A 27,706-nucleotide genomic window follows, 5' to 3' on the forward strand; every position below is an offset into this window, starting at 1 on the left:
GCTCTACAGACACTTGCGAACCTTGCAAGTCTGTCAGCTGGATGCCTCATACGGGGAGTATTGTAAGCCAAGATGTGATAGTACTTAGGGGAGTACCTGGTTAACGGCGTCAGGACCCACGCGTCTTATCATGAACACTCACAGTGTTCAAAGGGTGTTTTCCCAGCTCGATCAGGCAAACTCGACCCAATCATGTACTGTGGTAAAACTAAGGTATGGTCCCTGTATTTTCACTATTCACTTTACTTGCAGATATGTAAGTATCCTCACTGCTATTTACCAGTTTTTAACTGCACTAGGTTATAAAAGCATATGCTTGGATATATTAACCCCTTCTGGGTTTATTTTACATAACATTAGTATGCATTTAGCATAGGGACCTGCTATAGAGACTTACTTTGACGTGGTTAGCAGGCTTGGCATTATTTGATCAAAGGTTCTAACCAAAAGTCTCCTTTATCTTATAGATTTTTACACCATATATATTTATTCCCCATTTATTGCTATCCCAAAGGGAGAAGCGCAGGGATTCACCTTCGGCAAGCAAATACCCATATATATTGATATATTACGAAGATAAAAAACAATTGTAAAATACAATGCATACAATGTATAAGAAACAAATGTTGCCAGTCACATGCTATAATTCAGTGAAGAGAGTAGATGTTTGCTGAGGCATACAGTGATAAATCACCTGCTATACTAGGACAGGCAGCAGATAAATGTTCAGGTACAGACCACAAAGTCCAAAACACTAAGGTGAGTGAGGTAAATGATATAACAATCCCGTGACTCCGGAAGGGGTACAAGTGAACATGTGTGGGCTCAATTGATATCCCACCATTCAGGGGATATGCCAAAATCCTACTATTTGCATAAATACCAAGCAAGTGCGACCATATTTACGAGTGGACAATTTATATGATTTTTGAGTCTTGGAATTTTTTATATATAAATTTTTGCAATTTCCAATATCAAGTTTTGATTATCATTTTTAATTAATATTTTTTTCACAAATTAATCAATAATTGTATTTTGGGATCAGCAACACACCATATTTTATGTTTTTTATGTTTTATATGTTTTATTTGCTTTGTTTTTTTAATAGTGTGTACTCTCATAATAGAATATAGAGTTACATTTAGATTGAACTTATACTAGGTGCTATTTAATTGGTATTCATTACTAGTACTTGTTTCAGTACAAAGGTGCAATACATTTCTATGGGTCTACATACATACATACATACATACATACATACATACACACATACAGTGGCGGCCGCCTTTACCCTAGTGCGGCCGTATCGGCGCAACTTTGAAAATCGCGGGCAGATGCAGAATTTGATGCAGTATGTTCCGGTATTTTAGGCGCCGCGGGCGCCTTTTCCTAGTCCATTGTATTAGCGCTGTCTAGCAATTAATGCGGCATGAACGCGGTAAAGTGCGTGACGTTCGAAAAAAATCCCCCAAAAAATTCAGAGATGTACGAGAATAAAAGGGGCCGCAACAGTACGTACGTACGTATAAAAAATACAATATATGCAATATATACAATACATTTTATGTTATGGTGGGTGAAAAAGGCGACAGAAAACCTCCACGTTAGCGTATAGCCAATAAAGAATATCACTTGTGAGCACATTCACATGTCTTAGACAGGTCTGCAACCCTGCCTTTCTACCATTATCACCTCGCGTACAGTGCTCCCACTGCAGCAAGGGATGCTGGGAAATAACATGCAAATTAGCACACAATGTGTCACCATTTGCCTGGAATATCCATCCACATGGAGCCCATTTAAGCTGATGTTTGGCCGTTCACACAGCTTTTAAACACAGCATGGGACTAGCAAAGCAAGTACAGACCACTCACAAACATGTTTTTGTTTTGTTTTTGAAATAAATTTGTTTATTTTCATAATATAACATTACAGCTTATGTCATCAAAACATAAACAAAAAACATTCTTTTCCTAATCATTAGAACACACAGGACTAACCTTATATCATGTACTAATTAACTATACTTTTTCAGTTAAAAAACACACATTACAATATAACTTCCTATATTACATTAAAATACTGAACTAAAAACAAACTCAATTTCTATCCAGTAAATTCTCACTTTATCACAGCAAACACTAAACTAGCATACTGTAATCTAACATTTACCACACTAACTTCCTTTTGTCAAAGAAATCTACATAAAATTTCTTACTTACAAAACCTTCTGTCTCTAACATTTCATCAAACATCCTCAACATCAAAGATGGCTGCAGGTGAGGCATTGCAGCTTTGAAATCCTCATATTCATAAACCTTACACGCCAAGTTGTAATGTCCTTTGAATAGGCATCCTTTTTTCCCCCTTCTCTCCTCCCCAGGCAAACAAAATAATCATCTTTCAGTATTCCTTCATACTTCTATGGGCTTCCCTTCCAATCATCCATAATCAAGCTTAAACGCTCCATATTTCCCTTCTTCCCCACCCAATCAGCCCATTTTTGTATTGTTTCTTTGTCCTTTATGCGCACATATATAAGACACTTTACCCTTCCCTTCATCTATTTTTTCCATGCAACTTTCATGCTCTTTCTCTCTTCACTCACACTCCTCTTTTTCTACTTTCCTACAATCCTCACCATTTTCTCCATCAGATTCACTCTCTGATCCTGTTTCCTCCTCATCTGCCCAGCTTCACATTTCTGGGGTTGCTGGAAAGTCCTCATCAGCTGAGCTTTAATCAGCGTCCAGTCCACTCAGATCCATTGCCACTTGTTGCACAGTTCTTTTAACTGTTTCTTTTTGGCATTTTAACTTTCTCTTTCCTCTGGTTACAAACTGCTCCTCCCCAGCATCCTCCTTTAAAGCATCTGCTTCCCCAAGCCTTGAGGTGTTGTTTGCGCCTTGGGTGGGGGTATCTGGATCCGTGGCCACACACTGCTCCACTCCACTCTTTTCACTTGACTTCTGTGGTTCCTTCGTTTGTAGCGGCCATCTTTTCTTCCTCATGGCATTCGTTTGTAGCATCCATCTTTTTTTCCTCCTCTGTTTTAGTCTCCTCTCTCCTCCAACCACATCTGGCTCGGTTTGCGTATGATTGGGGCACTGTCTGAAACTGTGACCGTTTTTGCCACACAAATTGCACTTAATTTCTTCAGTACACTCATGTTTACTGTGTCCCAGTTGGTTGCATTTTGTACAGAATTCCTCTGTACAGTCTTTCTGTAAGTGATCAGGTGCCCCACATCGCCTGCACCTTCTTGGCTGTCCCGCATAAAATACTGATCCATGCAATTGCCCAATATGTATCGCATTCGGTATATGTACCAGCTCTAATGTCTCTTTGTCCTCTTTCAGGAGCACAGTGTACTTCATTACACCGGTTTTAATGCGGTCCTCATCCACACACCTTTCTGGCTTCTCGTACACCACAGTACAATACTGTTTAAGCCAAAAGGCTACATCCTCTGTATTTAAATTTTCATTGTAAATTGCCACAAAAACATTTTTTCTGGGCCTATTAGTCAGGTCCTCCAAGAAGATCTTATCCAATTTTCCCTCCCTCTTAAGCAGGGAATACAGCTTCATACATTTCTCATGTGTAGCTGGGTTTACAAAAATCACTTGGTAACTTGGTAACACTTACTTGGTGTCACTTCAAAGATATAGTCCAATTCCATGGGGCTGAAGCCAAATAACTTCTGTAACACCAACCGACTGAAGTTCATGCGATCCATCCGGATATCATCATGCAGGACAAACTAGACAGCATTCCTCCTCTGCATCTTCTTAATCTTTCTGTTATCAGCAACACAAAAGCACTTTCTCTTCCGTCAAAGTTGCAGGGCCTGCGCCTGCAGCCCCCCCAGCCCCTGCAGCCCCCCCAGCCCCTGCAGCCCCGTTTTGACCTTAATGGGTCTCATCAGTGTGAGGTTGGTTTATACTTGCTTTGAAATATTTCTAGGCTGGGTAGGTTTACCATACATTTTAAGTTATGGTGGGTGAAAAAGGCGACAGAAAACTTCCAACGTTAGCGTATAGCCAATAAAGAATATCACTTGTGAGCACATTCACATGTCTTAGACAGGTCTGCAACCCTGCCTTTCAACCATTATCACTTCGCATACAGTGCTTCCACTGCAGCAAAGGATTCTGGGAAATTACATGCAAATGAGCACACAATGTGTCACCTTTTGCCTTGAATATCCATTCACATGGAGCCCATTTAAGCTGATGTATCGCCGTACACACAGCTTTTAAACACAGCATGGGACTAGCAAAGTAAGTACAGACCACTCACAGACATGTTTCAACCTTGATTTGTATCATCAGTGAGAGGGTGGTTTAAACTTGTGTAACGGGTTTTGTGAACCGGCCTGACCCACCGAATCTCACATTGGCCCCTGTGGTCTAACCAGTCCCCCATTACAGTGTGTAGTGTCTGGTGGTGCACCTGTTGGCTACAGGACTCCTGAGTCTTCCGCATGATGGTGTGTGGGGAGGACCCGTCCAGACAGACAGCTGAGGTAGTGTGCTTGAGTCCTACCTAGGTCCAGTGCAGCGCCTCCACCTCATCAGGGTCACTTGGGGATAGTCCTGGTGAGGAACTCCTCTGTGGTGCAGCCCCTTGTGCAATCACTTCACTCTTACACACGAGGGTTTATGTTATCAGCATCATCTTTATTGTACGGTGGGCCATGCTGCCCTCCACAATGGGGTGTGACTAGCCTTCCATTGTGCCCATACTTCCCTTTAAAAGGTATTGTCTCCTTGATTAGGGATTCCCTATCCCAGCCGGGATGTCTTTATTCTGTGCCAGGTCCCTGGACACAGACTCCTGCTTCAGCTACTAGATCATAACTGAACTTGTATTTGAACTAGAACTCTTATCTGACTAGAACTCCTCCTCCACTTAGCAGAACTAACTTTTAGACACAGTGCTGTGCCTTATGTACACTCTGGGGGCTGACACAACTCTGACATCACCAACCAGGGAGTCAGAGTCTGTGACCACTCCCATCCTTACACAGGGCACCTCACCAGGGTGTGAGGGCAAACCTCCATGATTACTGCTGGCATGCCCACAACTTACCAGGCCTTACTGTCAGCAGGAGAGATGACTGTAGCCATTTTACATGACCGCTACATTATCCCCCTGGTGAATCCCATCGTCCTCGCTGGGACCTAAATTTGCATACCTTCCTCCAGGAAGCACTGTAACACAAAACATAATTGTTAACTTCACACAAAGTTTTCATAATGCAACAACAAGAATGACTACAGTACATTCCGCCAAGCACGCCCCGTCCAGCAGCCACGAGCCCGCGTAATGTCCCAGTACCTCCTAATAATAGTGACTCGGGTCAGGTTTCCTAACCTCCCTACCACCCATATCCAGGACTGTGACATGGTAATGTCTAGGCAGTCCTCTCTCGGGCCTATAGGTCACCTTATGCTTATATATGTTCCTCCCTATGCCCCATACTCGCATCAGATGATCTATCCTATCCTCTGCCTTTCTTCCCGTAACTGCACTCCCCTTATTGACCAAATACATTTCAATGGACTCCCTGAGCCACCTTCCTCTATTCTCCTCTATCTCATCCATGATAGGCTCAGGGACATAAGGGTACTCCAACCCGTGGGATGACTTATATCGAGCCATTATTGCCCGTTCAGCTCTACTGATCCTGGTCAAATCCGCATTACCTGCCCTCCCAGGTAGCACCCATGACAGGGGTTCGTCCGGATCCACAGTGTCTGATATGATATCAGGTCCCATGGGCTCTATCTCCCTGTGTTCTATCTTGAGCCACCTCTCCTGCAACTCCCTTTCTCGTTGCTCAGGGGTGAATTCTCCTACGGCCCACCAATAGTCTACTACATCCTCCCTACGGATGAGAAACCGCGTACGATCCATCCAGGCTACATAGCCTTCAAAGAGTGGGGCCCACCAATGGTGCTCTTTAAACTTATGCGAATCCCCTGAATCGCTTTCGTCCGCATCCCCCCCAGAGAATACCCCCGATGTCCGTGCCGACCGTGGTACGGACCACCGTGATGATCCCAGGGCCTTTTTCTCTGGTTCGTTGGTCACCGGAGGCAACCACCGGCCTACCGCGGCCTTACCCAACTCTCCCCCACCCCGAGAAATGCCCTCCGTAGCGCAACTGCGCTGTCTCTCCCCAGTCCGTCTCACCTCCTCTTCCAAGGGTATGTCCCCAGATTCTAGACTAGGCGGGGAACCCGGGGACTGTGTGATTGGGGCAGGGGTTTTACCTAGGGCGTGGGGCTGGGCGTAAGGGCAAGCGAGTGGGTGCCACGGGGCTACGACCCGTTCCCCGCTGTCCGTAGATTGATCCAATGAGGATAGCTCACCCTCCTCAGTCCTCGGATCGCCCATCCAGCTCCTGAGCCTTTGAGGTGATCGGGGACCTTCCTCCGATCGCCGAAGCGTCGCTGCTTCCTTCCCAGCGGTTCCGCCGTCGCCACCGGAAGTGATGTCCTCCCCGGAACCGGAAGCGCCGCCATCTTGGGTTGAACCCCCATGCGGGATCTCTTCCTCGATGACGACATCCGGAAGCTCCGCCGTCGTCTTCACCGGAAGTGATGCCATCTCTACACGTGCGTCTTGGGCCTGGCACGGCCTTTCTACCGCTACGCTGTCTGCCGGGACAAGGTAAGTGATTGGGCTTCGCTTACCAGTCCGCAGGGGTGTAGGCGTCTCTCGCCCGTCGCCGCCATATCCTGGGGCGGAGGGACTCCGTCTCTCGGCTCGCCGATCTGCGGGGGACGCCCTGTTCTCCAGGCTGCCACTCACCCCACGGGGTGTCGTCCTTCCCTGTTCCTTCTTGGGCCCTGATTTTACCACCGCTAGCTCGCGGAGATCCTCGTCGGAGTAGTCTCCCTTCCCTGATTTAGGGGTCACCGATCGGGGCGAAAGTCTCTTTTCAGTGCGGTCGGGGGGTGACCCGACCGTCTCGGTTGCTGCTGACCCAGCCGATTTGATCGACTCCAGTCCCCTTTCTCTGGGACTTGCACGACTTATCCATAGAGCACCAGGGGACTCGGCGGCTCGCCTAGCCGTATCCCCCAGGGGGTCAGCAGGTTGTATCGGGATGAATGTTGGCATTGGCCACAGATAAAATGTCCCGCAGTGTGGGCAACGTGCCACTGTATTAACAGTGCCTCCGGGCAGCCCGCATTGAAGGCAGAGCCCGACCACCGTCTCGGTGTTTGCCACCCTGACTACCAGTAGCCCGCCGGGTACCGAGTAGGGCTGGGTGGACACCATAGTGCCCACAGTGGAGGAGCAGGCCATTCTTTTAATAGGGGCCACTTTCTGTATGGGTCTCTCCAGGTCAGTGGTTCCTCGCAACTGACTGGTAGAAGTTGCTGGGCCAGCCACTCCCTGCTTCGGCTCCTCCCTCCGCTGACATAGCTGGAACCCGCCCCCAGGGGTTGCAATAATGGGCGGGTCCCACAGGGGAATAGCATGCCCCTAAATTAAGGCCGCGCCTTTCTCAGTCCTGGTGGGCGCGGTCTGCGTTCTCGCGCCAGTTTCCCCATCAGGGTGAGGTTCTTTTCCCGCGGCTAGTTCCCGCCTTCTCCTGGCAGCCGCCCTTTGTGCAAGATAGCCATCCTTTTTGCACTGCATCTCCACGGCCGGAACTACTTCTTGTAGTGGCGCCGTCTGGATATCAGTCCCTGGGCCCAGTGGGTGCATTCCCACAGGCCAGAGTTGAAAGTCACTCCCCCTGGTTGAAATCAGGGGAGGGTCCCATAGACTAAGCGGTTGACTCAGCACAGGGGCCGAGTGAGTCACTGTCCATGAAGGCGCAGCCATAGCTTTCGCGCCATGCTCCCCATCAGGGTGGGGCTCTGCTGTTCGCGCCATTCCCGGCCAGCTTTTTGCAAGTCCTGAATCAGCCAAGTTCTCTGCGACTGGCCCACGCGGTCTCCCTAGCAAGCGGGAGCCGCCATTTTGGATAGCTTTTGAGTCCGAAATGTCAGTTTGTTTTCTTGATGAGGTACTGTAGCATTCATTTGGTTGCACGTCCACTGACATCCATCCTCACTGTGCTCCACCCCAGTTATCACAATGTCCTCACACTCCTCAAGGGGGGCACCTCGGTGTCCCAGACAGGACAAAAACGGGGCAGCCACCGCCTTCGCTCCACTCCAGAGCAGATTAGTTAGAGACAGCTCAGCGACAGTTTGCTCTTCAGTGGGGCGCACGCCACGGGTGCCTTCCCCATCAGCTTCCGATCGTCATTTTGGGCTCTCCGCACCATGCGGATCCTCCATTCCTTGGGTTGTCACGCTCTCATACCAATTATCATACATGGGGCTCCGCTCTGCGGGGCAGCCACCACACCAGTACAATAAAGATTTGCTCAGATGCACCACCACATGTGTACCTGATCTAGGCTGGACTCATGTTGCACTACCTCAGGCTAGGCTCACTCTCTCAGTGTCTGCTGTAACTCCTTCCTCCCAGTCTGTGCTCCCTATGGTAAGTGTCTGGAATGGGCTAGAGTATTCTGGCTCTGCCATGCAGTACTTGGGGCGTCTACCTGTCTTGGTTAGCCTAGCGCAGACCCTCTCCAGGATTCCTGACCACGTTAACAGGCTATCCCTTCTGGCATCCTACCAACTAGCACTACCTCAAGGTGACTAGGACAGCTATAGCCCGGCTCCAAACCCCTCACTCCTTTCAGGCCCCTAGGTCGTCCCTGCGAACCGACAATACCCCGTCAGCCCCTGACCGCCCCTAGGTCCGTCCCAACGCAGCACAAAGTGGCAGCAGACACTCTCCCTGTTTCCCATTGTGCCTAGCTAGAGCCTGTCCTGTTGACAGGTCTGGTCTCTCAGCAGCGCCTCCAAATGTAACGGGTTTTGTGAACCGGCCTGACCCACCCAATCTCACATTGGCCCCTGTGGTCTAACCAGTCCCCCATTACAGTGTGTAGTGTCTGGTGGTGCACCTGTTGGCTACAGAACTCCTGAGTCTCCCGCATGATGGTGTGTGGGGAGGACCCATCCAGACAGACGGCTGAGGTAGTGTGCTTGAGTCCTACCTAGGTCCAGTGCAGCGCCTCCACCTCATCAGGGTCCCTTCGGTCACTTGGGGATAGTCCTGGTGAGGAACTCCTCTGTGCTGCAGCCCCTTGTGCAATCACTTCACTCTTACACACGAGGGTTTCTGTTATCAGCATCATCTTTATTGTACGGTGGGCCATGCTGCCCTCCACAATGGGGTGTAACTAGCCTTCCATTGTGCCCATACTTCCCTTTAAAAGGTATTGTCTCCTTGATTAGGGATTCCCTATCCCAGCCGGGATGTCTTTATTCTGTGCCAGGTCCCTGGACACAGACTCCTGCTTCAGCTACTAGATCATAACTGAACTTGTATTTGAACTAGAACTCTTATCTGACTAGAACTCCTCCTCCACTTAGCAGAACTAACTTTTAGACACAGTGCTGTGCCTTATGTACACTCTGGGGGCTGACACAACTCTGACATCACCAACCAGGGAGTCAGAGTCTGTGACCACTCCCATCCTTACACAGGGCACCTCACCAGGGTGTGAGGGCAAACCTCCATGATTACTGCTGGCATGCCCACAACTTACCAGGCCTTACTGTCAGCAGGAGAGATGACTGTAGCCATTTTACATGACCGCTACACTTTCTTTGAAATATTTCTAGGCTGGGTAGGTTTACCATACATTTTAAGTTATGGTGGGTGAAAAAGGCGATAGAAAACATCCACCGTTAGCGTAGCCATGTGAATGGATATTCCATGTGAATGGATATTCCAGGCAAAAGGTGACACATTGTGTGCTCATTTGCATGTTATTTCCCAGCATCCCTTGCTGCAGTGGGAGCACTGTATGCGAGGTGATAATGGTAGAAAGGCAGGGTTGCAGACCTGTCTATAACATGTGAATGTGCTTACAAGTGATATTCTTTATTGGCTATATATATATATATATATATATATATATATATCTCCCCTCATGAAATCCCTCTCCTGGCTTCCGATCAAATCCCGCATCTCACACTCCATTCTTCTCCTCACTTTTAAAGCCTTACACTCTTCTGCCCCTCCTTACATCTCAGCCCTAATAATCGTTATGCACCATCCAGACTCTTGCGTTCTTATCAAGGATGTCTTCTTTTCTACCCCCTTTGTATCTAAAGCCCTCTCCTGCCTTAAACCATTTTCACTGACTGCCCCACACCTCTGGAATGCCCTTCCCCTCAGTACCAAACTAGCACCCTCTCAATCCACCTTTAAGACCCACCTTAAGACACACTTGCTTAAAGAAGCATATGAATAGCACTGTGGATATTCTGAACACATGATACATAAAGCTTGGACCCCTGCAGACGCACTTACCAGAACTCCCTCCTACTGTCTCTGTACGTTCTCCCTACCTAACAATTAGACTGTAAGCTCCTCGGGGTAGGGACTCCTCTTCCTTAATGTTACTTTTATGTCTAAAGCACTTATTCCCATGCTCTGTTATTTATTTGATTACCACATGTATTACTACTGTGAAGCGCTATGTACATTAATGGCGCTATATAAATAAAGACATACAATACAATATATATATACACTACAATATTAGTCCTTTTATCTGTTCCTCTGTTTATAGTACAATATTGTCTTCATCTTTTATTACTGGCATTCCTCATAGTAAAGCAAAGACTTGTGACTGAAAGCAACTATGTTATTCCTTGTCAGATGGTGTAAAAAAAAATACCATTATTATTTAAATTGAAAATGATTAAATGCATGCTCATTTGGGCATGCTGACACAAATGTGTTTGCAAAGGTCAAACTTGCTGATAATAACAAGAAAGGCTTCATATGCTTTACTAATAACACAATTACTCTTCCTAATAGTTTGTCACATTTTTTATTGTTCTGGTCAAGTTGGATGGTTCAGTGGAATGTAATATGTATAAAACTTTCCATAAAGACATGTAAACAAATATTTCAGGATTAGCTGCAGGTTTTGACAATGACATGCATCTTATTATAAAGAATGTGGGGTTTTACAGATTACAGATATTTATCTTTCTTTATGTCTAGCTTGTAAAAATACTGTACTTCCTGAGATAGCACCTGATTAGGATATATGTTACATAAATGTTACATAAATGTAACTCTGGGTAGAGATGAGAGAATAGTTTGAATTATGCTTTGCAAAAAAAGAGTGAGTTTCTTCAAACGTACATTTCTTATCACGTTTTCACAAACGTTCCCATTGTTCAAAAAATGAAAGAAATGTCCCCAGTTTTTCTAATTTCACCAGAATTTTGTGACATTTCACATAAGTTACAATATAGGAAGGGCCAGCTGACCTTGCACATTACATTTTAATGCTTGGTAGGTCTTTTAGGCAAAACTTGTCAATTTACAATGAAATGTTTCACGAAATAGTGCACATTTTGAATGGGTAAGGATAATAAAAAGACAAGAAACCCATGAGTGCAGTACATGTATTCTACGGCTCCTCCTAAAATGTCATAATGTAAGTGTCACAAAGCCAAGTAAGAATTAAAGTTTTGGTGCAGTATGGCAAGCAAGAGGTTAACTTTTTCTAAAATAACTTTTTCATTCTGGCAATGCAGGCATGTGTTATAAAACCATATTAAATAAATGCATGCATTATGTTTGTTCAAGAACTAACCATAACTACTGTAATTGTTTGTATTAAACTGATAAAGATGGGCAGTTAATGAGTTGCATGTACCCATACAGTAGTTGTTAAGAGGAAAGATGGGGAGAGCTTCAAAGATGATCGCTTTAACTCCTGACCTAAGATAATAGAGAGGACCCTAGATTCTATAACATTAAGTAAGGTAACTAATGTCCAAAACAATTTTCAGGGAAATTGGGTATAGGCATACCCCACATTAACGTACGCAATAGGACCGGAGCATGTATGTAAAGCGAAAATGTACTTAATGTGAAGCACTACTTTTTCCCACTTATCTATGCATGTACTGCACTGCAATTATGATATACGTGCATAACTGAGGTAAATAATGCATTTGTAACAGGCTCTATAGTCTCCCCACTTGCGCACAGCTTCAGTACAGGTAGGGAGCCGGTATTGCTGTTCAGGATGTGCTGACAGGCGCATGCGCGAGCTGCCGTTTGCCAATTGGGCGCTATGTCCTTACTCGTGAGTGTACTTAAAGATAGTGTCCTTAAACTGGGGTATGCCTGTATAAACTTCTAAATGGAGAATATAAATGATTGTGGTCATTTAAAAATGTGTGATGATACAGTATAACAGTAGTTTTTACAAATATCAGATTTCACTCTCAAAGGTAAAAAATGGACGGTCACTGCTTATCAAATTCCTCTGAATGCAAGGATGTGGGTACCATTAATCTAGTGACTCCAGGAATATTTTACACTTTCTGATTAAATTGCAAATTAAATTATTCCCTTCTTACAACATAGTAAGTCAAACAAGTACAGTATCTCTTAAAAGAGAAAGTGACATACGGTATGGGTGACATGCCATACCCACAAAGGCCTGTGAGGGCACCTGGAATCTTTCACAGATTAAAGTGTTTTGGGGAAAAAAGGTTTTAAACTGCACAATACAGATCAACTTACTTTAGATGAGTACTTTTACTTTGACATTTTACCACTTTCACTGGTAATGTACTGTATGTTTTTTATTTTATTTTCTCTCCTTATTTTATAAACTGCCTTATCCTACAGTATGTAATATACTGTACAGTATGTGATTTTATAAACAATTTTCTGTAACAAGCACGGTTAGCCTTCCATAATATAAAATCTAAAATGTAATAAGTACTATCTTTGAGTTAATTAACACATTTAATTGATAATGTTTTGAAGAGATTGCATTCATTTTCGGACACGTTTTGCTAAATTGGGTTTTTGTTTATTTTGATTATTTTTCTGTTGACAAGGGGGACCTAGGAGTCATGGGGTTAGAAGAGTGGAGGTGATAGGGATAGTCAATAATTCCAAAGGGAATGTTTTTGGGTCTACAGACTGGGAGCGTTGGGTCCTGGTGGTTTCAATTACATGAATTACAGCACCATACATTTTTCTTGTGAATATTCTCTCCCCTGGCCCCTGATGGTTACTGTATGTACCCTGTATCTATGTCTGTATTTCTTCTGGATTTAGTGCCCACTCTCTCTTTATACTGTATATTTTGATGTGTATATAACGGTGTTTCCCAGGGCCCTTCTGATCCTGACCCCTATGCGAGAAAACTGCCCCCGTTACGTGTCATGTTATGTGGTGCACCTGCTGGCTCACAGGACTCCTGAGTCTCCCGCTTGATGGTCTTGGGGATTTCACCAGGACTGGCTCATGAGATAGTGCTGAGTTCTACTCACAGTTGATTCAGCGCCTCCATCTCTTCCAGGTCCCCACGACCACAGGGAGGAGTGTCTGGAAGAGAACCCCTGGGTGCAACTTCTTCCTGATTAACTCCAGTCTCAGGCAAGAAGGGTCTCTGAATCATGGGCATCTTTATTGACATCATCCACGGCAGACTGCCCATCATAGCGGCCGGTACTTAGCCGCACATCCGCATAGTTGCCCACCTCAAGGAAGTTCCCTCCTAACTCTGTAATGGAGACAGGAATATCTCTGCCACCTCTCCCCTAAGGGAGGGCCACCATCTGTGCCAGAGCCCTGACACAGTGTGGAGTCAGCTTGTCACTCTGCAACTACTTGACACTTGAGCTGCACAGACTCACAGCTCTTGCACCAGACACTTGCACTGTCTGGATCTGATCTACTAACTTTAGGAAGTGATGCGTATAGCTCCAGAAAACCCACCCCTATGTCACTGTTAGTGGACACAGGGCATGCTGTCACTTCCTTTGCTACATAATACACCTCACAAGGGGGTGAGGCCAATCCTCATGATAACTTCTGGCAAACCTGCCCTCTTAACAGGAATTACTGCACAAAAGGAGAGAGGCATGTAACCCCAAAATTACACAGGGCTACATGTAATTAACTCTCCACTATATTTTTCTATTTCTTCTACTGTAAAGCATTATCTAAGGGATTTCTTCTCTTTTTGATCATTATTGATCTGTTTCTGGTTTTTTTTTGTAGATATGTATTTTTTTATGTTAAGAGGGTGTATGCATGTTTTTTTATCACTAATGCTCTATATTACAGCTTTTATTGGTGTTGGGCTTCTACTAGGTGCTATTTGGTAATATTATACAGTACTTTTTAGTTAGGTGAGAGAAGTGGAACAGTCATCCTCCATTACCTCATGAAAGTGCCTACGGACACAAAACCACTGTCGGTACTTGTCAGGGGACTGCCCCCATGCTAATGCAGGTTATATCTATCACTTTTTCTACTGCTATATAGCATTTTTGAACTAATATGTTAGGTAACCCCTGTTTTTTTGCTTACAACTCTCTGTGAAGATTTTAATGCATGTTGAAAAATATGAACTTTAGTGGTATTTGAGTGCCCCAATGCTTTTTCACTTTTATTATTACAAAAATATATAAAGATGTACAGCAGCAGACGTTTTAACCCCCGTCATTGTGAGTAAACGCCAAAAATAACATGTTAAATAACAAGTGTGTTATCTCCTAACCCATTGATTTCAATAGCTTAATAGTTAAATAATGTGCAAGAGTTAATATAATGCATTATTGTTAATGGGTGTATTAATGTTTGCTACATCTGTGTATACCAAAACTGATAGCAATTTCAGATAGACTGCCTGTAGTGTGTAAAATTGGCATAACCATCATGGTGCTGTTGTCAATTAGAATTAGTTTGTTTTGATTACTTTCAGTAATCTATGGCACATTGCAGTTTGTAGCACATTCTGTTCAGTTGAGTAAATGCACACATTTTTAATCTAAAAATAATAAGGATATTCAAGTTTTATTGATTACATGTAGAATGTAAACATGGGGCAATGTTTTCGTAACAAATAGAATTAAAACTAAAACCCCAATCTTGTTTTTATTTTCAAACAGTAGATATTCACTGAAAATGAGATAGATACTACTGTTCAAAATCTTATTTGATTACATATTTGGGAGAGAAAAAAATTGTTGTGCGGAAAATCAACCCACACGTACCTTAATTGTTTTATGAAACCTTAGGCAAGATTATCTAATCTTCTCTACTGTAACACTCTATAAAATTCTGCATTAAGCAGTGAAAGAAAGGATATAACACATTTTAATTTAAAAATGTAACAACAAGAAAAAACCTCTAGTTAGGAAAACAGCATAAAAATCGTTTTTAAGGACTTTAGCATCAGTAGAGCTGAGAAATAACTTAAAGAGTTGAATAAAATAGTTACTGTATGTGGGTATGATGTCCCATATTTGGTGGGGTTGTCCCAAAATTTCCCAAACTTGGTCTCAGGTCTTTGATCTGATCAAAGAACAAACTAATCATACAATTTCACAGCATTATTTCATAAAAAAATCCAAAGGCATGCATAAATGGATATAGATTTTGACCTCACACATACAAATACAGCCAGACCTATTGTCGAGTATTCGACCAGGAAGCCGCAGTTTAAAACTGCCTGACCACTGCCTGCTCCTGGATTTTACCATGACAGAGTAATTGCCCATCAGGATTAACACAGCGGGAGTCCCATTCAGAAGCAGGGACCCACGCTGTGTTAATCCTACCAAGCCACATAAATCTGCAAGAGCTGCGCAGTGAGAGCAGACAGAAGCAGTCCACTTCACTTATTTTATATTTATTGTATAGTATTGAATCAGAGGGTCTCCGGAGCTGGACTGCATTAATTTCAGGTTCAGGAAACCATGCTTCCCGAGTTACAGGCCCCGGTATGGGGTGCCGATATATCTGGGATGATTAAATGTGCCAGCCATGTGACGTGGGAGAATTAAACATGCGGTAGATACCGGCACCCCATACTGGGGCCTGTATCTCGGCAAGAAGAGGGTCCCCAGGGCTCAAATTAATGTGGTCCAGCTCCGAAGACCCCCTGCTTCAATACTATGTAATAAGAATAATAGTGAATATATCTTTATTACCTTAGTGGCAAACTGCTAAAGAAATGAAGGGGTTAAACTGAAGTACCTGGTTTATTGGAGGTAGAGGAAGTGGGTGAAGAGGTTGTTAAGCTTAATCAGAGAGTTGGGGCAGGGGTTAACTCTTTCATTACCTTAACCCCTCACGCTACCCACTCGAGAGTTCCTAATCACCCACCCTAGGGCATCCCACCCTGTCTACTTCTACACCTCCCACCCCACAAAGGAATGGAAAAATTCCCTAGTAACCAAAATAAAATACAAATAAAATTAATGAATGTTTCATTTACCTCAATCAGGATGAAGGCGTCCTCCTCTTCATCACTAATATGGAAGAAAGGGCCAACCATTAAACACCAGTAACCCCTTAATTACGGGAGGGTTTTGGCATTGGTTAACCCTTTAATTACCTTAGTAATCTCTATAGTAATTTAGTGGTTAATCCTTCCCTCTACCCACTCTGGAAGCCTAAACACATGCCCCAAAGTATATACCCTCACCCCCTCTACCCCACCACCACACATACAAATGGGCAAAGGCACTATTTGCCAAATGGCTAATAGCGGTTTTGCCCATATATGTACTCCCCAAAAATAAACAATGTAATTAATTTGACATTGCAATAATGTGCAGTGCATTAAAATAAACAGTAGGCAATAAAACCAATGATTGTCAATTTTGTTTTTCCTATGTCTTTAGCAGTGGCACAAATAACCACATTGGCAATCAATGGACACTCTACTACCCACCCCCTACTCCAACAAACCCAACCCACCACCCCCCCACCCCCTCTCCCAACACATACAGTAATGGGCAAAAGCTCTATCATCCAGATTTGGGAAATAGTACATTTGCTCATGTAGCCCCAGTCCCCGGTGGCTCCTAGAGACACCCCTCCTTTGTGGCAGCATGGTCACGGGTGCAGCCGGAGCCAGCGACGGACCCGCCGGCTGCTTCCAAAGGTGGGGGCCAGGGCAGGGAGTGTTGCAAGCCTTGGGAAGCTCTGCGGCGTACCCGGCTAGCGGGGGCCGCCATTGTGGTTGCGCGCCCATGCGGCGTGATCGCGCATGCATGGATGAGGCCAGGCAGTTGCGGCGGCCATTGATGGGTTGCGCATGCGCAGAGGAATCACGCACGCGGCCCCAGTATAGGAATATCCTCCATGGGACTACAATTCCCAGGAGGCTAAGGGGGGAAGGTACCAGGTGCCCCAGAGTGGCCAATAGGGCTGGAGAATTGCCCTGTCTGGAGAAGAGATACATTTTGCGGGGTTTTGAGGAGAGGGGAAGTTGGCTCCAGGAGAAGCTAGGGGAAGGAGGTACTGCTGCGGCAGCTTTTATTCTAACAAATCACTGGTTTGTCCCTGGCTGGTTCCTGGAATGCGACGCTGTTCACCTGGCGCATGCCGCGTTCACCTTGCGTTCCCAGCCACGGGTCATGCCCGGCTGATGCGTTTATTGATAATGGTTCGGATTTTAATAGGCTTCAATGCTTCGTGTGTCCGCCAGATGGCAGAAATTCATGAATTGTAATGCGCCGAATCAGTAATGTGTCGGCTTGCAGGTGTTTCATTTAAAAAAGATACTGTACCACAGTGTGCTATTGTAACTTGGCCTTGGCCTTGAGACTGAAGGAAGAGTTGCAAAAATGTATCAATTTAGGCTTTTCATATTAAAGAAAGACAAAGACCAGTTTCAGTTTGTGTTACACTATTCTGCAGAGACCCACCATGAGTGTTCAAGTGCAGCCCGCTTTCCAAAAACCCGACAGAAGTTACGCGTATTTGATATGGGCCGCGATTAATGCAACAGATGATAAGATGGCAACAGTTGCTCAAATTTATCAGTATTTTATCGAAAACTATGACTTGCCCTAGTTCCCACGCCAATTGCGCGACCAGGCAGTAAAAAAACAGTGCAGCAAGCCTCGACATTTGTTACTCTATATTTTGTTATACAGTACTATCAAAGGAGCAAATGGAAACAATGCACAGTACAGTAAGACAAATCAACATGTTCTTTTATTGGTGCAGTCAGTTCAAAAACATTTATTTACAAATACAGAACAATGTTGAAGCATTTTAAGTAACATCTCCTTTATTAAAGAAACACAGTACTATATACAGTACAGTACAGTGGGATGGTGCGCAACACTGTCAGTCAGACCTGCACCAGTTCAGTCCTAGAGGGCAGCAAACAGGGCAGGTTTTCAGGGCAACATTGAAAACCTTGCCTGTTTGCGGCCCTCAGGGACTGGAGTTGTGCATGTCCTGTGTAAAAAAACACACAACATCTCCTTTGTTTAAGTACAGCAGGTACTGTAGGGCAAAACATGTACAGTACAATACAGTTCAGCACAACAGTATGGTCTCACTGAAAGTCCTCCACATTGTCCAGCCATGGCCGATTCCTTGCATGGCGTAAAACGCCATGAATGCAGTCTCGAACGCCTTTCATTACAGGATCTGTAACTGCATAAAAGCGCCGCATTTCTTCCTTAAATTGGCAGGAAGCGCCTTTTTAACGCGATTTCCTTCATAGTTCACTTTGAACACCCACTCGCAGTACACGTGTAGGGAACATGGTGCTTAAAAATGATTAAGGCATACTTGTGGGGTACACCAGCACTCCTCACCCTATACTTCTCCCTGAGCCCCGGTGGCAGATTGCACAGGGTGATGTCGGGCACTGTTTCGATGCGAGCAGGTGTAGGTCTTTTGGGAACGGGTGTTCTTGAGGCGACGGGCGATGGTAGGTTGTCTGGGAGGAAGCTTTCCTCCAGTCGTGGTCGCCGTGTTGTCTCCTGCTGTGGTCTTGACGGGGTTGTCATGTCCTCCTCAACGGACACTACACTACACTACACTACATCTTCTGGTGGAGGGGGGGCGCTTGGTGATGGAAGGGGGTCGAAGGTCCCATGTCACCCCCCTGCTCCGGCGTCGGGGAAACAGGGGCATTAGCACTGAGCAAATAATGTATGCCCGCAATGTCAGCCTCTATCTTCTCTATCCGTTGATCCATCCGTTGTTCTATTTGTAGCATCCGTTGCTCCACATTTAGCATTGTCTCCAGAAGCAGATCTTTCTTTGCTAGCACAATAGAGTTCCCTGGGGAGATCCACACTTATCCCATTCGGCATCCGGTCTAACGAGCTGCTTCTTGTGCATGGCGTCTGGACATCTAGGGGGATGGGTGCAACAGAGGATGAGATGGGGGTTCCATGGACAGAAGCGGCATCGATGGAGAGTGGAGGAGGTGAACTTTGGATTTCCGGGCGAGAAGCAGAGTCGTCTAAGAGCAAAGGAGAAAGTGACCCGTGGATTTCAGAGGCAGCAGCGTCGTCAGATGGAACCGGAGAAGATGGGGGTGGAGAAGACGGGATGAAGATTTCTGGGACAGCTACAGCAGAGTCGTCGAAGCATATGGGAGGAAGTGGTCTGCGGATTCGATGGGTTGGCTGCCAATCGTTTTGTGTCGAGAGTACATCACCGTATATCTTCTTCACATAATGAGGCTTAAGTCTAAGAAAACCCTTAACCTTTGGGGTCAGCAGAAGGTTTTCTTTATTGGCCTTAGCCTGACGCTTTGCCCTTGGCGTGGAAACGGCAACCGCCTTTCGCTTTTTCAGCATGACAGGCACGGCACAAGGGCAAGTTCAGATAAAGATCATGGAGTGGTGGGCTATGCAAAGTGTGTGACCTTTTATGCATGGCGACCAGGTACAGGTGTTGAAAGTGGGCGTACTCTAATGTGAGTCATTACCGTATAAATACACCATCCATTTTGTGGATTGACTGCACATAGAATACACATCGACTAAACATCGAATATACATTCTTGTGTTTGTATTTCTTTCTACTCACAGCAATGCCTGTTAAAAAGATTTCAAAGGATCTCAGCATGTGAATTAAGGAGATGTACACGACCGGACACCGAATTGCTGCTATCCAATGCTGGTTAGCTACTTCTGGCCTCGTTGTGCCATCAAACACCGTGAGCTATCATGCATACGGAAAAAACAGAGACCGGAAAAGGGCACCAAGGGTAACTAACGCGTAAGTAAATTTATAAAACTTAACAAAAAAAATATAGAAAACTGTACTGTACATCTACAGTACAGTTCTGTATCTACTGTAATACTGTTGTTATTTCTGTTGATTTATATTACAACATACAGTAGTTTGTCTATTTATATTTATAGTACAGCAGTATACATTTTTTGTATATTTCAGTTAATCTTTCAACGGTATATATATAGGATGTATATTTATATTTATATTACAACAGTATATTTATTTTGTATATTTATATTTATAGTACAACAGTATATATATTTTATCTATTTATATTTATAGTACAGCAGTATACATTTTTTGTATATTTCAATTAATCTTACAACGGTATATATAGGATGTATATTTATATTACAACAGTATATTTATTTTGTATATTTATATTTATAGTACAACAGTATATATATTTTATCTATTTATATTTACTGCTGCGGCCAAGTTTATTCGAGCATTTGCCCGTTCTTGGCCGCAGCAGTAGCCTGGCGCGCGCCCGAGAGTGACGGGTGCGCGCCGAAGCAGCGGAAGAGCGCCCTCCGATCGGGGCGCTCTCCCTACCGCTGCCGGGTCCGCCGGGTCCCCCGGAACCCCCTGCCGCTGTCCCGCGATCGCGGGACACCAGGGCTCCCTCGGGGAGCCCCTGGACGCGCGTGCAGGGGGCGCACGCTCCCGAAGACGCGTGACCGCGCGTCTATGACGCGCGGCACGCCGAGGGGCGGCCACTAGCAAGCCGGTAAATCTCCCGGCTTGCGGTACCGGCCACACTCGAATAAAGTGTGTCGGTACTGTATAGTACAGCAGTATACATTTTTTGTATATTTCATTTAATCTTACAATGGTATATATAGAATAAACATACAAATTAATTGTCCCAGGCGCTGTGATTAAAGTCCAATAACCCAAATACCGTGAACCAATTGGGCAGTCTTTAGTAATGGTTTCCTATGCCAGATAGATGATCTTGATAGTTGTTGGACAGACAGGGGTGTTGTCTATTGTGATGTGCTGATGTCTCTGAAATCACAGAAAAAAACAGCAGGGCACGCCCATAGCGTGGTATGTTTTATCAATTACCCCCCTGCCTAGAACCCTGAAATCCTACTTACAGGATAAGGGCTCTCAGTGTACAGTGGAGAGAATCTGTTCCTCACGTCTCTACTTCTCAGAACGTCACACGGATCCCACGTGGTCTGGTCTGCAGGAGTCCCCTCACTTAGCGATGTTGGTAATGTGGATGATATACTCCAATGCTCCCACGGATTAATGTGTTCGGATGGGGGGGGGGAAACGGAGACGGGGAAGATATGGAACAAACTAGTGTGATATCGTACAGGGTTTTTAATGTTATAAAACAACGTAAAATCACACTTACAATGTTAGAAGTTTTCAAGTATAACTCAAACTGCCGTCCGCAACCTGTGTAGCTCCTGATGCTGCCAAGGGGAAGAACACCGCGCGCTACACTCGATCCCGGAAATCAAAGTGACGTCAGCAGTGGGGCAGACCGGAACTCTCCTCACACCAGGAACTACGGGTGCCTGGGCAGCTCAATTCACTAGGCTCCTCCTCCCTACGCGTTTCGTGACGAGTTGTCACTTCCTCAGGGGATAATGGAGCCTAGTGGATAGGCTGTTTATATGCTAATCTTAAGTGGAGAGCCCTCCTACAAAGGGGATGGACTAAACGTATTAACTATGCATTATATTCGGCTGCGGTCATATTGAAGGCAGACAGGGACCCATATTAAAGCATACCTAATCGACAAGGACCCATTAATAGCATATAAAAGCCTTGATTTCTAGTGAATTGATAAATGAGTGGGGCATTTGCAACATACATGATCAACTATTAAAAAATCACCTTGATGTTTAACAAACACCTATATTACACATTCATATTCTTAAAAGATACACATAAGTCTAAAAATACACCTATATAATACATTTATATTTTATAAAATACATATAAGTCTAAGACATGTATTATTGAAATACTAATCACAACTAAAAATTCATACATTAATATTCCATGCACATTAAAAGCCTGTGAACCACTCAGGCATAAAGACATAATGATTTGCTGATCCTTAAAATTCATAACTATTTTACTGATCTTTTAAAAAGGCCGCCAGGTCGAAATCGATATTAAGGCCGAGGGGGGACAGTGTAAAAAGAAACCTACTAAGCGAGATCAGGGTGAACATTGGAAGCATAGGGAACACCAAGGCGACCAGTATAGTAAGGGACATCAGGGCAGAGAAAGATCCCCGATTGACAAACCCCGTGGAGGCCAACACTATCGGGACAGATCCCCAATAGATAGGACGTATGGGGGTCGTCATGATAATAGCAATAGTAACCACATTTCTTTTTTGGACCAGCGCCAAGGCAGAGCACCACTACAGGAAAGATGGAGAGGGGCAAGGGCCCAGCCAGCCAGACAGGAACCTGCACGGATAGAAAAGAAAAGATCGAGAGTGGAAGATGTAGAGGGAAAAGAGGAGGGTCAAGGAAGAGAAAGAGAAAGAAGAAGGTTAGACCAAGGGAGAGATTGGTAAAGAGCAAGGTGTTTAACATAAGTGATACACCACTCAAACAAGTAGAGTTAGACGTTCTGTCACGAGGCCTAAACTTTGCACCCGTAAGTGGACCCAACATGTTTAACACCTTTGTTGACGTCCACCGGTTTTTGAGAAAGATTTCTCTTAAAAAGTATTACATCAAAGATGCAGTGAGCAGGACAGTCATCTCTCCCAATCTCAACCCTGTGGCCACTAAGCCTCCCCTCACACCATTCAAAATACCCTCCACCTTCTATCCTAAAGGAATGAAGGGGAATTTTGTAGACACATTTGCCCAGATGGTCATCTCAGATTTAGAGGCAGCAAGTGTAGACTTTAAATGTTCAAAACAAAATCTTAGCAAAGAGGAAAAGGAGGCGGTTAAATCCCTAGAGTCAAATACAAACATAGTGATCAAAGCAGCAGACAAAGGAGGGGGAGTGGTTGTTATGAATTCTTCCTACTATGAGGAAGAATCACTCAGAATTCTGAGCGATAACAGCACTTATCTGAAGCTAGATTCAAACCCGACCATTCCATTTAAAGCAGAGCTACAGACACTTTTGGATCAGGGTGTTCGGGATGAAATCATTACTATCAGGGAGATGGAGTTCATAGCAATTGAACAACCCAGGATCCCGATGTTTTACTTCATCCCGAAGTTACATAAAAGCCTCACTAGACCCCCGGGCCGCCCGATCATATCAGGGATTCGTTCTTTAACATCCAATCTGTCCCAGTTCCTGGATTACCTTTTACAAAAATATGTGGTACAAGTTCCATCCTACCTAAGGGACACTTCACAGGTGTTAACCCTGGTACAGGATCTAGTTTGGACAGATGACATGTGTTGGGTCACTTGCGACGTAGTGTCCCTATACACTGTTATTGATCACCAGCTGGGTATAGATGCCATTAGGAGAGTCTTAGAACGTGATGGTGGGGTAGATGACAGATTGAGAAAGTTCATTCTGGATGGGATCAGCTTCATTCTGACCCATAACTTTTTTAGCTACAATCATCAGTTCTTCCTCCAGACGTGCGGCACCGCAATGGGCACCAGGTTTGCCCCCAGTTACGCTAATTTATTCATGTCCATATGGGAGGAGGACCATATATGGTCCTCCAACCCATTTGGGGCGAACCTGGTGCTCTGGAAAAGATATATCGACGATGTGCTGTGTGTCTGGAGGGGGCCCATTGACCAACTAGAGCAATTTAAAGTTTATTTAAACACCAATACAAGAAATTTAAGCTTCACGTTTAACGACAATAAAAACAGCATAAATTTCCTTGATCTATCTTTATATGTGGTAGACAGTAAGGTTCATACCAAAACTTTCCATAAGGAAGTGGATGCAAATACCTATCTGTTGGCATCGAGTCATCACCACTCTCAGTGGTTGCGTAATATCCCGAAAGGACAGGCATTAAGAATTAGGAGAAATTGCTCAGAAGATCACATTTACCAACAGCAGGTCAAGGATCTAAAAACCAAATTTATCGAAAGAGGATATAAAAACCAGGAACTAGACAGAGCTATATTAGAAGTCAATGAGATAGATAGAGCTTCTCTAATATGTACAAAGGACATGGGGAAAATTTCTAAACCCAAAACACAAGATCAGTTTCCATTTTTCATTACACAATATAGCGGTCTGGCTCCAGTTATATCCAAGACCTTTAACAAACATTGGGGCATTCTCCGTAAAGACCCTATCCTCAAATCTATCCTTCCCAACAAACCGAAAATTGTCTATAGAAGGGCCAGAAATTTGAAATCTTCCCTTTCTCCCAGTTGCCCCATCGATGGCCTTAGAGATCGCCATGTGTCTTGGTTAAATGATCTAAAGGGGTATTATACATGTACCAGTTGCATTGGTTGCAAACATAGCAGAAAGATAAAAAAATTTCAATCCAACGTAACAGGGGTGAGTTTTGATATTAAAACTTTTATTAATTGTAGGACCAATTTTTGTGTTTATTTATTAGAATGTCCATGCGGCCTGCAATACGTAGGCCGCACGGGGAGACCCCTCAAAAGACGGTTCGCTGAACACGTCTACAATATCAAGAGGGGTCTCGAGACCCATAGTGTCTCAAATCATTTTAAAATACACCATGGCCAGAACCCAGAGGGTCTAATATGTGTAGGGATCGATAACCCAAAAGGAAGTTGGCGGGGGGGAGACAGACTTAATTTAGTATCCAAAAGAGAAAGTTATTGGATTTATGTACTAAAAACACAGTCCCCCCTCGGCCTTAATATCGATTTCGACCTGGCGGCCTTTTTAAAAGATCAGTAAAATAGTTATGAATTTTAAGGATCAGCAAATCATTATGTCTTTATGCCTGAGTGGTTCACAGGCTTTTAATGTGCATGGAATATTAATGTATGAATTTTTAGTTGTGATTAGTATTTCAATAATACATGTCTTAGACTTATATGTATTTTATAAAATATAAATGTATTATATAGGTGTATTTTTAGACTTATGTGTATCTTTTAAGAATATGAATGTGTAATATAGGTGTTTGTTAAACATCAAGGTGATTTTTTAATAGTTGATCATGTATGTTGCAAATGCCCCACTCATTTATCAATTCACTAGAAATCAAGGCTTTTATATGCTATTAATGGGTCCTTGTCGATTAGGTATGCTTTAATATGGGTCCCTGTCTGCCTTCAATATGACCGCAGCCGAATATAATGCATAGTTAATACGTTTAGTCCATCCCCTTTGTAGGAGGGCTCTCCACTTAAGATTAGCATATAAACAGCCTATCCACTAGGCTCCATTATCCCCTGAGGAAGTGACAACTCGTCACGAAACGCGTAGGGAGGAGGAGCCTAGTGAATTGAGCTGCCCAGGCACCCGTAGTTCCTGGTGTGAGGAGAGTTCCGGTCTGCCCCACTGCTGACGTCACTTTGATTTCCGGGATCGAGTGTAGCGCGCGGTGTTCTTCCCCTTGGCAGCATCAGGAGCTACACAGGTTGCGGACGGCAGTTTGAGTTATACTTGAAAACTTCTAACATTGTAAGTGTGATTTTACGTTGTTTTATAACATTAAAAACCCTGTACGATATCACACTAGTTTGTTCCATATCTTCCCCGTCTCCGTTTCCCCCCCCCCCATCCGAACACATTAATCCGTGGGAGCGTTGGAGTATATCATCCACATTACCAACATCGCTAAGTGAGGGGACTCCTGCAGACCAGACCACGTGGGATCCGTGTGACGTTCTGAGAAGTAGAGACGTGAGGAACAGATTCTCTCCACTGTACACTGAGAGCCCTTATCCTGTAAGTAGGATTTCAGGGTTCTAGGCAGGGGGATAATTGATAAAACATACCACGCTATGGGCGTGCCCTGCTGTTTTTTTCTGTGATTTCAGAGACATCAGCACATCACAATAGACAACACCCCTGTCTGTCCAACAACTATCAAGATCATCTATCTGGCATAGGAAACCATTACTAAAGACTGCCCAATTGGTTCACGGTATTTGGGTTATTGGACTTTAATCACAGCGCTGGGACAATTAATTTGTATGTTTATTTTTTATACGGATTTGGAATAGTCTGTTGATTTTTTTGTTCCATAGGCTGCTTTATTATTTTTGATCAAATTAAGGTTAATCACTTTAAGTTGTTATCATTGTTATCACTTTATCACATATTTATTGTAGGTCAGCGCTTTTTAGAGGGCTTAAAATTGTTTGTTTGCTAATGGTATATATAGGATGTATATTTAGATTTATATTACAACAGTATAGTTATTTTGTATATTTATATTTATAGTACAACAATATATATATTTTGTCTATTTATATTTATAGTACAGCAGTATACATTTTTTGTATATTTCAATTAATCTTACAACGGTATATATAGGATGTATATTTATATTTATATTACAACAGTATATTTATTTTGAATATTTATATTTATAGTACAACAGTATATACATTTTGTCTATTTATATTTATAGTACAGCAGTATACATTTTTTGTATATTTCAATTAATCTTACAACGGTATATATAGGATGAATATTTATATTTATAGTACAACAGTATACATTTTTTGTATATTTATATTTACTGTATATTACAACATTACATTTATATACATTTTATATTGCTGCATATTAATAAAACAATATAATTTCTTTACATTGTAGGGAGACAACTGTTCTGGTGGACAAAATAAGTGAGGAGAATGATGAGAGGAGTGCATTAAGGGTTAAAAACACTCTGCAGGAAAAGCACAATCTGACTGTATCCGAGAGCAGCATAAAGAAGATGAGACGCAGCATTGGATGGAAATATGGACGTGTGAGGTTAGTACTGGACAATACAGGAGGTAAAAGTGTTGTTTCGCAAACTGTACTGCACTGTGCCGCTAAAATTTTTTATTCCTTGTCATTACAGAGTGTACCCCATGATACGGGATGCAAACAAAATCAAAAGAGTGCTCCAGGCCCAGGCATGGATCGACAGCGGGCAGACTTTCCAGGATTGCATCTTCACTGATGAGTCTACTGTGTCGCTGGAGAGATTTGCAAGATTTGCGTTCCACAAAAAAGGCCACATATCTTTGAAGCCGCGGCCAAAACACCCTGTGAAGCTGCATGTGTGGGGTGCCATCTCTAGGCGTGGACCGGGATGCATTGTCATCTTTGAAGGTAAAATGTATCAAATATAATGTCGCCTAATGCACTGTACTTGACTAGTGTTGCCTTACCGTATGCACTGTACTGTACTATTGTGCAGTTTTTTTGAGCACTTTTCTTTTCTTGCTATAGGAATCATGAATAAAGTTTCTTCCAAGACAACATTGTGCCCGAGATAGTGCAAAACATCACACGCGACTTCCCCAATGGTCACCGCTTCTACCAGGACAACGATCCCAAGCACACCGCGTCAACGGCGCATATCCTTGAGCGCGGCATCAACTGGGTGAAGACGCCAGCGAAATAAGTGCAGTAGACCGTG

This window comes from Ascaphus truei, chromosome 1 (assembly GCF_040206685.1).
Source record: "Ascaphus truei isolate aAscTru1 chromosome 1, aAscTru1.hap1, whole genome shotgun sequence".
Lineage (NCBI taxonomy): Eukaryota > Metazoa > Chordata > Amphibia > Anura > Ascaphidae > Ascaphus > Ascaphus truei.